Raw genomic sequence first — 13,376 nt, 5'->3', positions numbered from 1 at the left:
AGTGGCAATATGGGAGATAGCTGTTTTCCTCATTCCGCCCGGAGTGGCTTTTGCGGGCCGGGAGGGGTCCTGGGGCAGCCAGCTACTGTAGTAGGGTGAAAGGGAAGAGGGGAGCCAGGGAATGTTCTCCTTGCCTGACCTTTCCAACATGCACACGAACACCCCCGTTGTACCTGGTCCAGTGGGCTTGCCGGGTGGGGGTAGGGAAGGAAGAGAGGCTTTGGCCAGGAGGAATTGGAGGAGGCTGACTAGGGTGGCCAGATCATGGAGTTAAATCTGTAAAATGAGGCATTTGAAGACCTTCCTAGGACCAGGTGCTATTACTTTTGAAGGTTCTTTCCCACATCTTATCAAATATTAAAATGCGCAGAATTCTTACATTAAATATAACAGATTACTGTAAGATAACAGGAAATGACTTTTGTATGCTTGCTTTGGAAATTATTTGACGAAGGGTAATTCATTTATGGTACAATTACCCATGAGTTCTCAGCCCTCCTTGGGCGCTTATTTGCTTTCTTCAAGTACAGTCATGCCCCAGATAACGATGTTTCAGGTCAAGGATGGACCTCACACACAACAGTGGCCCCATAAGACTATAATGGAGCTGAAAAATTCCCATCACCTGGTGGCGTCGTAGCCATCCTACATCACAGTGCAACGTGCTGCTCATGCAAATCTAAGATTCGATGAAGAAATGAACCCAGCAAAGCACCGTGGACATATTTCTGAAAAGACTGACGCCTCCTCAAGAAGAGCCTCAGGCAGGTCCTGCAGGCGGCGCTGGGAAGAAGGCACGGCTACCATAGGCGATGTCAGCCCTGTGCGCGCTGTTGCCTGGAGAGCTTCCAGTGCGCCCAGATGTGGAAGACGGCGATGGTAAGGATCCTGACCCCACGTAGGCCTAGGCTAATATGTGTGTTTGTCTTAGTTTTTAACAAAAAGGTTTTAAAAGTAAAAAAAAAAAAATTAAAAACATAAAAGCTTTTAGAATAAGGATACAAAGAAAGAAAATATTTTTGTATAGCTGTATGATATATTTGTGTTTTAAGCTAAGTGTTATTGCAAAAGAATAAAAAAAAATTTTAAAATTAAGTTTATAAAGTTATATAGTAAGCTAAGGTTAATATACTATTAAAGAAAAATCTTTTAAAATAAATTTAGTGTAGAGTAAGTGTTTATAAAGTTTATAAAGTGTTTATAAAGTCTACAGCAATGTCCTGGGCCTTCACGTTCACTCGCACTCACTCACTGACTCTCTCAGAGCAACTTCCAGTCTTGCAAGCTCCACTCATGGTAAGTGCCTTACACAGGTGTACCATTTTTTATCTTTTCACTATATTTTCACTGCACCTTTTCTACGTTTAGATTTGTTTAGACACACAAATACTTAGCCTTGGGTTACAACTGCCTGCAGTATTCAATACAGCAACACGCTGTGCAGGTGTGTAGCCTAGGAGCAGGAGGCTGTGCCCTACAGCCTGGGTGTGTAGCAGGCCACACCGTCTTGGTTTGTGTAAGTGCACTTGATGTTTGCACAACAACAAAGTTGCTTAAGGACTCATTTCCCAGAAGGTATCCCCATGGTTAGGCCACAGATGACTATACTCGAAGAGTTAAAAAGCATCTAATCTATAAATTCTTTTCTAAATGTAATGAAATTCTTATAAACACTACATTTAATAATTAAAGAAGCTGATATAGAATTTTTTTTTTTGAGACAGAGCCTCACTCTGTTGTCCAGGCTAGAGTGAGTGCCATGGTATCAGCCTAGCTCACAGCAACCTCAAACTCCTGGCCTCAAGGAATCCTCCTGCCTCAGCCTCCCGAGTAGCTGGGACTACAGGCATGCACCACCATGCCCGGCTAATTTTTTCCATATATATTAGTTGGACAATTAATTTCTTCCTATTTATAGTAGAAACAGGGTCTCACTCTTGCTCAGGTTGGTTTTGAACTCCTGACCTTGAGCAATCCCCCCACCTTGGCCTTCCAGAGTACTAGGATTACATGTGTGAGCCACCATGCCCAGCCCTGATATAGAACTAATGACATAAATTAACAATCAATGACACTTTGTGGGCATTTGATTAAACATTTATTAAATTTGGATTATTCCACAGTTTTTGCATTTTGAAGGCAAGACTTTTCAGAGGGTTTTAAACATTTATGTAGGTCCTTGTGAAGCTCAAGAGTTCTGGGCATGTCCCTTGGGACAACCTTACCTGAAAAAAAAGTGGCCCTGATAATACCTACCCATAGGAAAGCCATAAAGAATGGAAATGGGACAAGAGATGAAATCATTTAGCACAGTGTCTGGTAAACTCCAGGCACCCGTGGAGAAGAGTAGATGTTGATAAATGTATCTGCACATGCGTACTTATTCATTCATTCATAAATGTTTTCCTGGGCACGCAATATGTGCTGGGCAAGGCAACGTCTGAGGTGTTGGGGAAACGGTAGTGAACAAACCCAGCCACGAGCACTGTCCCTTGGAACGTACGTTCTAGCTGGGAGAGCGAGATGTGAACAAGACGATGAGAAACAAGAACGGCACACAGTGTATCAGAAGGCCACCAGTGCCTTGGGAGAGGCCTGGCGTGGTCTGGAACAGCCAGGAGGCCAGCGTGGCCGGGGTGGGGCGGGGAGTGGCAGAAGGCGGGGCCAGAGGGGAAGGGGCCCAGCTTGGGTGGGCCTGCTGGGCCGCTGTCAGGATGTTTGCAATGGGCAGCCACTGCAGGGTTCCGAGCAGAGAAATGTTAGGGACTGAACACAAATGCACAGTGACCAGACCATGTGTAAACTAGAGCTCTGACCCATCCCCTGCAGCAACCTGCCCAGGAAACCGACCCTTTATCAAAGACAAACAGCCCAGGGAGTAGCCTGCTCTAAGTCAGAGTTGCGGGACCCGGATTGCGGTCCCTAGCAACCATCCAGGAAGCAAACCAATAGCTTCTGTAACGTCAGCCCCAAATGGACAGGACTTGACTAAAAACTGACAGCTTCCAACCTGAGCAAGAGCAAGACCCCATCTCTACTAAAAATAGAAAAATTGGCCGGACAACTAAATACATAAAGAAAAAATTATCCTGGCATGGTGGCGCATGCCTGTAGTCCCAGCTACTGGGGAGGCTGAGGCAGGAGGATTTCCTTGAGCCCAGGAGTTTGAGGTTGCTGTGAGCTAGGCTGATCCCACGGCACTCTAGCCCAGGAAACAGAGTGAGACTCTGTCTAAAAAAAAAAAAAACTAAACAAAAAAACAAAAACAAATTGAAGCTTCTCTCATTTTTGTCCCCACTTCTAACTTAGGGCCAACCAGGGAGAGCCAAATGTGCACCCTACCACCAACCAGTCTCAGCAGGTGCCCCTCCTGATTATCCCACCTTCAGCCTCCCATGCCAACAGTCTCCAATCGGGTGCCCCCAAAGCCTTTCCTGCTTCCCACTATAGGGCTTTCCCACCCCTGGGTTTGTCTTCAAGTCCTTACAAAAGCAAAAGTAATGGTGGTCCACTCCCTTGCTATAGCAAACTCTGAATAAATAGTATTGGTTTGAAGACCAACCATTTGATTGGTCTTCGTTTCTTTCCACAAATGACAGGATCTGTCTCACATTTTACAAAGCTGCTCTGTTGAGAACAGGCTTTGCATAAAGCAGGGAGACCCATTAAGAAGCTGTTGCGACACTCCAGGCAAGAGATAATAATGACGTGGGCCATCCCAGCAGCACAGGAGCTGGATTTGGTTATATGCGTTTTACATTTTTTATTTTGGAATAATTATGGAGTCATAGGAGGTTGCAAGGGATTGTGCAAGTCCCACGCACCCCTATGCTAGCTCCGCCCCCGGCCAACATCCTATATAACAACAGCATGATACCAAAACAAAGAAACGGACATTGGCATAACCTACAGAGTTTATTCAGATTTCAACGGTTATACAAGCACTCATTTGTGTGTTTGTGTGTAGCTGTGGGAAATGGAAAATTGTGTATATAATGGATAAAATATTTGGTCTTTGTCCCTGGTTCCAGCACAGAGCTCCTAAAACCCTCTTAAAATCTCCCGAGTGGGGCCGGGCGCGGTGGCTCACGCCTGTAACCCTAGCACTCTGGGAGGCCGAGGCAGGCAGATCGCTCAAGGTCAGGAGTTGGAAACCAGCCTGAGCAAGAGCAAGACCCTGTGTCTACTAAAAATAGAAAGAAATTAATTGGCCAGCTAATATCTATAGAAAAAATTAGCCGGGCATGGTGGCGCATGCCTGTGGTCCCAGCTACTCGGGAGGCTGAAGCAGGAGGATTGCTTGAGCCCAGGAGTTTGAGGTTGCTGTGAACTAGGCTGACGCCAGGACACTCACGCCACCCTGGGCAACAGAGTGAGACTCTGTCTCAAAAAAAAAAAAAAAAAAAACCTCCCAAGTGGTAACAAGCCCCTTTCAATCATATCCGAGTGTATGCTAATGAGGTGACTATTAGCGGGACCCTAGATAGCTTCCAGATACAGCCTAGTCACCAGAGTGGCTGAGCCTTGATTGGTGATTAGAGGGTGGAACTTTCAGCTGCATTCCCTGACCTCCAGCGAGGGGAGAGGGGCCGGAGATTGAGCCCCACCGCCAATGACCAAGGATTTAACCAGTCATGCCTGCGTAATGGAAGCTCCGTGAAACTCCTAAACGACGGGGTTGGAGAGCTTCCAGGTGGGTGCACACGTGCAGACACGGGAGGGGTGGTGCCCAGAGCAGGCGAGGAAGCCCCGAACTGCCGTCCCCTCCCTCTGTCCTGTGTGTCTCTTCCATTTGCCTGTTTCTGGTTTGTATCCTTTATAAACTAGCAATAGTAAGCAACGTGTTTTTCTGCGTTCTGTGAGCCATTCTCACAAATTATCAAACCTGAGGGATAGCGGCCATGGGAACCTCCAAATTTGTAGTCAGCAGGGCAGAAGTGTGAGTAACCGGGGATGGGTACTTGTGACTTGCCTCTGCACAGGGGCAATCTTGTGGGACTGAGGCCTTAACCTGTGGAGTCTGACACTAACTCCGGGCGGTTAGTATCGGAATAGGACTGTTGAACACCCAGCTGGGGTTGGGCAATCAGAAATTGATTGGCGTTGCAAACGTCACCACTTACTCGGTGTCAGGGCAAAGACCACGAGTAGATCTGTGTGGGCTTATCACACGTGTAGCCTTGAGTAGCCACCAGGGCAAGCGGACTCTCCACCGCGCCACCGCCACCACGGCGCTCCTCCTGCTGCCACTGTAGCCACGCCCTCGTCCCTCCGAAGCCCTGACGACCACCAGGCAGATCTCCCTCCCTGTAACTATGCTCTTCGCCACCAACGCGCAAATGGAATCACGCAGAACGTGCACTTTGAGGCCGACTTTCTCGCTCAGCAAGAGTTCATCCAAGTTGTTGCCTGTATCCATCCATAGTTCGTTCTTTTTTGTTGCCAAGTAGTATTCTGTGGTATGGATGTACCACAGTCTGTGAGCATTTTCTGGTTTGGGGCTATTATAAATTAAGCTGCTATGAACACCTGTGAGCAAGTTCCATCGTGAAAGTAAGTTTTCATTTCTCTGGGACGAATGCACCAAAGTGCAATTGCCGGTCCTATGGAAAGTGGTAAGCCCAATTCTAGTTTTGAAAAGAACAGGTTATATTTTGAGGGCAGAGCCCACAGGATTACCCAGCAAACTGGATGTGGGGTCGAGGGAGAGAGGAGTCAGGGATGGCTGTAAATGAGCAGACACACTTGGAACCGTGCTGGGACGCAGTGAGGGCTTGGTAAATGTCAGCCACTCGAGTGGGAGGACTGGGAAGGCCACGGGCTCTGCACAGCAGGGACGGTGCTAGCGGGCATGAGGAGTCACCGGCCGGCCGGCGGTGTGGGGAAACCCTGTGTTCTCGCGTGCAACGGTGAAGAGAGGAGCTTCACTTTCTCTTAGGATGGAGAAAGCCACAAGAGAATGCCACTCCCAGTCTAACAGTGAGAGGGAGAGACAGCCCACCCTGGGTGGTGGCACAAGCATGCAAGAGGGGCCAGCTGCTGTGGCCGGAAACACCGCCTGCGTCCTCAGGGGCCTCTTGGACACCGCCGAGCGCAGGGCCAGGCCTGCTCAGGGAGAGGCAGAACGAAGACCCACTGCTCTGGGCAGGACCAAAGCAAACAGCACGGGCCCCGTGGGAGGGGCAGGACAGCTCTCCGGTCTGCGACTCACGGGAGATAGAAGGTGCCGGCGAGGGGCAGGAGACGTCGAAGGCCACACACTCTGACACTCGGGCACACGCACGGGCTTTGCAGAGGCTGGGCCAGGAGAACTGCGCAACGCCCCAGTGCCCCCACACTCGGCAAACACATAGCCACAAACTGCCCATTTGGCGAAGCAACCGCACCCAGCCTGGGGTTGGGGGGCGGCGAGCAAGAGCACAGAGGGCCCTGGGGTGCAAGTCGGAGGGGCCGCTGAGAGCGGACGGTGGAGCCCCAACGCGCAGAAACCTGGGGCTCCAGGCTTTCCGTGGGAAACTCACCTTACATCTAGAGACCAAGACAGGCTAAAAGCAAAGGAGTGGGAAAGAGACATGCCAGGCAAGCACTAGTCAAAAGAAAGCTCAAGTGCCTGTGTTAACATCAGACGAAGCGGACTTTGGAACAGAGAATGTTTCCAGGAAAAAAGAACAGCACACAGAGAGGTCGATTCATCAAGCGGATGTGACAACTGTCAAGACGTGTGTGCTGGAGGACAGAGTCTCAGGACCGTGCAACCAAGACTGACAGGACGGAAATAGACAAATCCGCTCCGCGCCAGAGTTTGGTAGGAGGAGGAGGCAGAAAATCAGTCTGGGCACGGTAGCTTGAACAACCCTATTAAGCAACCTGATCTGACTGTCATTTATGGGACACTCCACCCAACAACAGCAGAATGCACATTCTTTTCGAGTACATGTGGAGCTTCACCAGGGCAGACCACATTCTGGGCCATAAAACAAAATCTTAACAAGTTAAAAATAATTGAAATCATGCAAAGTATGTTTTCTCACCATAATGAAATTAAACTATAAATCAATAACAAAAAGATATCTGGGAAGTCCTCAAATGTTTGGAAATTAAACAACATACTTTTAAATAATTTATGGCTCAAGGAAGAAACCATGAGGATAATTAGAAATCGTTTAATTAAATAAAAGTAAAAATACAACATATCAAGATTTTTGGACACAATTTAAAGCAGTGCTTACATAATATCTTCGTGACCTATTTAGGTAAAGATTTTTAGATTGGACGAAAAGCACAACCCATGAAAGAAAAAAAATCTGATAAATTGGCTCTTACCAAAATTAAAAACTTCTGTTCTTCAAAAGGTACTAGTAAGAAAATGAAAAGACAAACCACAGATTGGGAGAAAATATTTGCAAAACATGTAATTGATAAAAGACTTGTATCCAGAAGAGATAAAGATCTCTTCTAACTCAATAATACGACAAACAAGCCAATTAAAAATGGGCAAAGGATTTGAATGGAAACTTCATCAAAGAAGAGATATGATGGCAGGCAAGCACAGGAACAGACCCTCAACATTATTAGTCATCAGGGAACAAAAAGTAAAACCACAATGAAATACGGTTGGTTCTCATATCTGTGGATTCCATAGCCACGGATTTGACCAACCACAGTGCAAATGCAGATCAGAGCTATTTGAAAACAAAATAAAAACAATACAACAATAAAAATAATATAAACAAAAACCAATGCAGTGTAATAATTATTTACATAGCACTTACATTATATTTGGTATTATAAATAATCTAGAGATGATTTAAAGTGTACAGGAGGATGTGCGTGGGTTATCTGGAAATACTGCACCATTGCATCCTCTGATTTCAGTATCCACAGGGGTCCTGGAACCACCTCCCGCAGGTACCGAGGGACAACTGTATCACTGTAGACCCACTCGAATGGCTGTAAAAAGAGGATGCGGTGTGTCTGGCAAGCATGCAGAACAATAACCACTCTGAAAAAGTACTTGGCAGTTTCTCATACAATTAAACATACACTTGTCATATGCCTCAATAACTTCATTCCTGAGTATTTACTCAAGAAAAATGAAAATATATGCCCACACAAATATCTGTGTGTGAATGTTTGCAGCAGTTTCCCCCATAATGGCCCCAAACTAGAAACGATTCAAATATTCTTCTACTAATAAGTGAAAAAACAAATTCTGGCAATTTCTGCAACGGAGTACTACTTAGCAAAGAGAAGGGAGCAAAACACTGATAACACAACATGGATCAATGGATGAAGCAATGGATATGTCAATTAGCTTGATTTAATCATTTTACATTGAATACATAAATCATAATATCATTTTGTGCTACATAACTATTTACAACTATAATGTGTCAATTTACAATTAAAAATAAAACTTAAATTAAAAAAAGCATTATGTTAAGTGAAACAAGCCAGATACAAAAAGGCTACATACTGTATAATTCTATTTATATGAGAGTCTGGAAAAGGCAAACTGCTTGGTGGTTGCCAGGGGCTGGGAGTGCAGGGGAAGAAAATTGTCTAAAAAGAGATATGAGGGGACTTTTAAGGGTGATGGAAGTAGTCTACATCTTGATTTTTAGGAGTATTTATATCACTGCATATATTTGTCAAAACTCATGAAACTGTAGACCTAAAAAGCGTGAATTGCATTGCATGCAAAGTCATCCTCAATATACCTGAATTTCAGTGAAGAAGTGAAATAGACAATGGCTGTGAATCAGAAAGGAGATGGCATCTGATGTCACCTATCCCTGAAATAGAGTCTAGGGACACAGAGTCCCGTTTCCCGCGTGGCCCAGGTGCAGTGCCGGTCCGTCCCCTGCTGAGGGGTCCCAGGTTGCGGGGACCCCAGGCAGAGGCTCAGGTCCCTGCTCTCTGCTGGCATGGATGCACTGCCAGCTGGACCAACCTCCGCGGGCCCAAGATTCGGTTGCACAGGGCACCACAATGCACAGGGCATTGTCCCCCAGCTTTCAGGGAGAAGGCAGAGAAGGTAACCACCTATTAATTAAAAAACAAAACAAAACAAAACACTTAAGAACTTCTCAAAAAGGAAAAGAAATGACAATTTATCAACCTAACAGGATATTCTGGCTAACCATGTTGCTAGCAAGCCACAGTCATCCAAGCCGTAGCCTTTTTGTGTTTTTGCACGCTTTGCCCACCTGCTTCATTTTACTCTCTCTGCTTCCTGAGAGGGGCATTTAGGACCACACAAGTGAATGTTGTGTCCGAATTGCCTGGACCAGGATACTGAGTTCCAGTTTTGCCCTAGCATGGACTTAGGGTAGAAGAAGGCAGGCCCAACAGTGGCTGCATTTGACAACGCGGTGGTATGGGATTCCACATGCTGGCATTTTATCCAGGACTTCTGCATATGTAGCAGGAGTAAAATTAGTCTGTGGTTATCAACATGAGGTTGGGTGGGACAGGATGGCAGTCTTTGTCAGATTTTGGTGTCAGGATTATGTTAGCTTCATCAAATCAATTCAGAAGCACAAAATCAATTCAGCATTTCCCCATATGCTCTGGAAGATTTAAAATAACATAGAAATTCTGTTCTTCCAGTTTGAAAGAACTCACGGTAAAACTCTCTAGCTCTGGTGTCTCTTTTAGAGATGATAATTTTAAAGTTTCTTTTGTGGTAATTGATCTTTTTGTGGTTTTCACTCGTTGTGCAATTTTGGCAATTTAGAAATATATTCCTAGAGAATATTGTTTAATGTTGAAACACTCCAATTTGTAAGCATGTACTAGTCTCTTTAAATTTCAAAAGTCACCTCCACGGCTGTGTTCATATTCCCTTTCAATCTCGTATTTTGTATTAATATTTTATTGACTAGCTGATGGTTTATCTATTTCAATTTGCCTACTCCCCACCCATAAAGAACATTCTAGGTCTGAATTATACTACTTCTGGGAGGAATTATGCTTCTCCTCGCCCATCCCCATTTTGAGCTGCTGTTTCCAGGGCCCGGGTGTGATTCTAGAGAGCTCACGGAGGGAGGAGAGGACGGTCGGATGGTGCTCAGCCTCTGTGTCGTGCCAGAGCACAGGCCAGTGGCTTCCTATCTGGGCCCAGGGCCCTTGAGGGTCTGGGGCAGCCATGGCCCCGTCTCCAGAATGTGCCTGTGTGCGAGTCCTGGCTCTCTCATGCCGAGGGAACTGGGGCCAGTCACCTGACCTCTCGCGCCTCAGCTTGCCCTTCACCCTCTAGAGTCATTGTGAGGATGGGATGGGTTATGTTGGTATAGCATTGAGGACAGGGCCTGGCACATGGCTAGGGGTTCCAGAAGCTAGCTAGTGTCATTATCATTCGTACCCCTGCTGGGTCTTCTTCTCTTCCCTGTTCCTGGGAGGTACCTGTGGTCCCCACTCCAAGGGCCAGAATCCAAAGTGGCTTCCACGAACCCAGGCACATGGCAGGGGTGGCTGGCGGATGTTCGCCCCAGCGAGGAAAAGGGAAGGAGCGGGTCAGTAGGAGGGTGGTGGAGGCGGGCGGAGGAAGAGGCTGGGAGAGCTTCCCCTGACTATGGCTCTGCTGGTGTAAGGACAGTGTCCTGGTCCTGGCAGTGCTGCAGGAGGGCCAACCTGGGCACATGGCTGCGTGGTGTCCTCGTGTTCAGGCTTTGCAGGAAGCGCACACACCACTCGTGGAGGACCAGTGGATGAGCCAGTGTGTGGTGACCTGGGGGACTGAAGACCGCAGGCCCCTCTCTGATGTTCTGGGTCTTTTAAGGCCTCCAGGGTGGGAGTGAATGACTCAAGATGTTGAATTTCCCACCTGGTAGCCGGGGGGACTCAAAGCATATTAAATTTGATTTTGAAAAAAAAAATGCTTTTTAAGAAAAGTGATTTCACATAACTAGGGTCAATGGGGACCAGCATCCATACCTGCCGCCTCTGCTTCCCACGCGTTGCGTTTTGTTATTTGCGCTTTTCTAGGACTTTCTCATCCTGCTCAGTGAGTTCCGCTCTGACTTCCAGGGTGGCGTGTGTCATACGCACCCTTGGGTCCCAGGACCTGGCTGTTCTCCTAAACCGCGGGCACAGGCCCTGGCGAGGCTCCTGGGGGGCGGGTAGCGCCTGGCACCCTCTCTGGCCAGCCAGGCAGCCCTGGCCACAGTCACCGCGCCCGTGTGACTGGGCCGGGGGCTGCGGGAGGTGTGCGCTCCCCAGCGCACGCTGTGGTGGTGTGGGGCAGCCGCGGGGCAGGGCTGGTCCTGGGGGCGAGCAGCAGGGCTGTGTGGGTACCCGAGGGGCCTGGCCTGGGAGCCAGAAGCAGGCCCTGCCCAGTGCCGCAGGGGTGCTGTCCACAACCCCCATCTAGAGCGAACAGGGAGAGCGGGGCCTCCCCCGGAGGTGCCCAGGCTTCCTGGCCACGCCGGCCGGCCTAGGGGGTGTCGGGAGTGAGGCAGGCGTGACGTGCACAGAACCAGGCCGAGAGACATCCCTCAGAGAGAGGCTCGGGGGGTAGGGGGCCCAGGTTCCTCTCTCTCCGGGGTTACTTTGGAGGCCTTGTTTTCATGAATCTGTGGATATCGTTACAGGCCACCATCTGAGGACGAAGAGCTCTGCATCCGAAGGTCAGGCAGGACACCAGGCCGGCTGCCACTGACGCCTCCCTTACGGCGGCTTCCCTAACACAGCCTACCCAGGCTCCGCAAAGCGTGGGCCTTTTGTGGGGCGAGAGGGGAGCAGGATGGGCGGCATGGTAGCCTGCAGCCCTCCGGCAGGGTGCTGCTGCCGGGCTAGGGGCGCCCACGGCACGGTGCCACAGGCACCTGGAGTGCGGGAACGGGGGGAGGCCACAGCTGTGGCCAGACGGTCTGGGCCCGTCCATTGTGCGGGCCACACAGCCCGCCCGGCCCGCCCGGGACCCAAGGCGCCCGCTCCCATCAGTAAGCCCTTCTGAAGGTTCCAGGCCCAGCCTCTGGCACTGGCCCCACTTGAAGCCTCCGTCTAGTATCCCCCAAGCCAGATAACGGATGACGCCCAGCCCTTGCCGGGCGCAGCCACGCAGTCTCCCTGCTCGCCGCCCTGCTCTGGGCTCTGTGGCAGTCCCCTGCTGCCGCCCTCCCTCTCCTTCTCCACTGCCCAAGCCCTCCCTCCCCTTCTCGGCCAGTCAAGGAGTCGCACTGGGGCCCAGGGTGCCCAGCCCCTTGGGACAGGTGGGGAGACTGAGGCCCACTGGAGGGCAGTCAGGGCCCCGTCACCTGCATTGCCACCTCTCTCTGTCCCTCTCTGTCCCTCCTGCTGTCACTTAGCAGACCCTGTGGCCAGACCAAGGAGAGGCCACCTAACGCCAGCGTCTGGGGAGGTGGCAGGTGGTGCGCTCCTCAGCACTGCGGCTGCGCAGGAAGAGGACGGGAGGGATACTGGGCAGGTGACCCCAGGCCTGTTGCAGCCAGGTGGATTCCTCACGCCGTGCCGAGGTGCACTGGTGGAGACCTTCGGTCTGTGCAGCCCCAAGGGAGGGGCTGGGTCAGGAGTGGAGACAGCACCTATGTACCCTTTGTGTGTCCCGCACACTGGGCCCATGGCAGGGGGGAGGGGAGGCCACACAGTGCACCCCTTAAACAGGGGGAGGGGGATGGTTGGGGGAGGCTTCAAGGAATTGGGGTTTAAATCAGCCCTTGAAGGGACAGACGAGGGTGAGAGGGCCAGGGGGCCTGAGCCTCTGTGTCATGTGACCTGGCCTCCTGTGGGCCCCACATGGCCCTCCAGGGGCCTGGCTTGGGGGAGGGTGCCAGGTGATGCTCTCCCACAAGTAAGCACTGGGGAGGGGCTCAAGCCAGGTGACAGTGAGGACAGAGCAGGCTGCTCCTCCCCAGGGACACAGCTAGACACACCTCAAGAGGCCCAGGCTAAGGTTGGGAGAGCAGCCTCTCCCTGCCTTCCTACTCAGCCTAGCACCTCCTGACAGCCATGGCCCTGCCAAGCCCCTGCCATCTTTGAAATTTTTTTTTTTTGAAACAGAGTCTCACTCTGTTGCCTGGGCTAGAGTGAGTGCCATGGTGTCAGCCTAGCTCACAGCAACCTCAATCTCCTGGGCTCAAGCAATCCTCCTGCCTCAGCCTTCTGAGTAGTTGGGACTACAGGCATGTGCCACCATGCCCGGCTAATTTTTTTCCTGTGCCAGGAGAGAGTTAAACCCTGTAGGGGCTGCAGGCATGCCCCTCCACCTTGCTGCCCAGGCTGGTGAGTGGCCCGAGGGCTCCAGGGGGCTGGGGCCAGGACACTTCTGGCAGCACAGCATGGCTCCAAGAAGCCCTCCCTCTCCCCCTCAATGGAAGACCTAGCTGCTGCCAGGGACTCTGAGGCAAGGACAG

Source organism: Microcebus murinus, chromosome 6 (genome assembly GCF_040939455.1).
Source record: "Microcebus murinus isolate Inina chromosome 6, M.murinus_Inina_mat1.0, whole genome shotgun sequence".
Lineage (NCBI taxonomy): Eukaryota > Metazoa > Chordata > Mammalia > Primates > Cheirogaleidae > Microcebus > Microcebus murinus.
Note: the sequence above shows the minus strand (reverse complement) of the source record.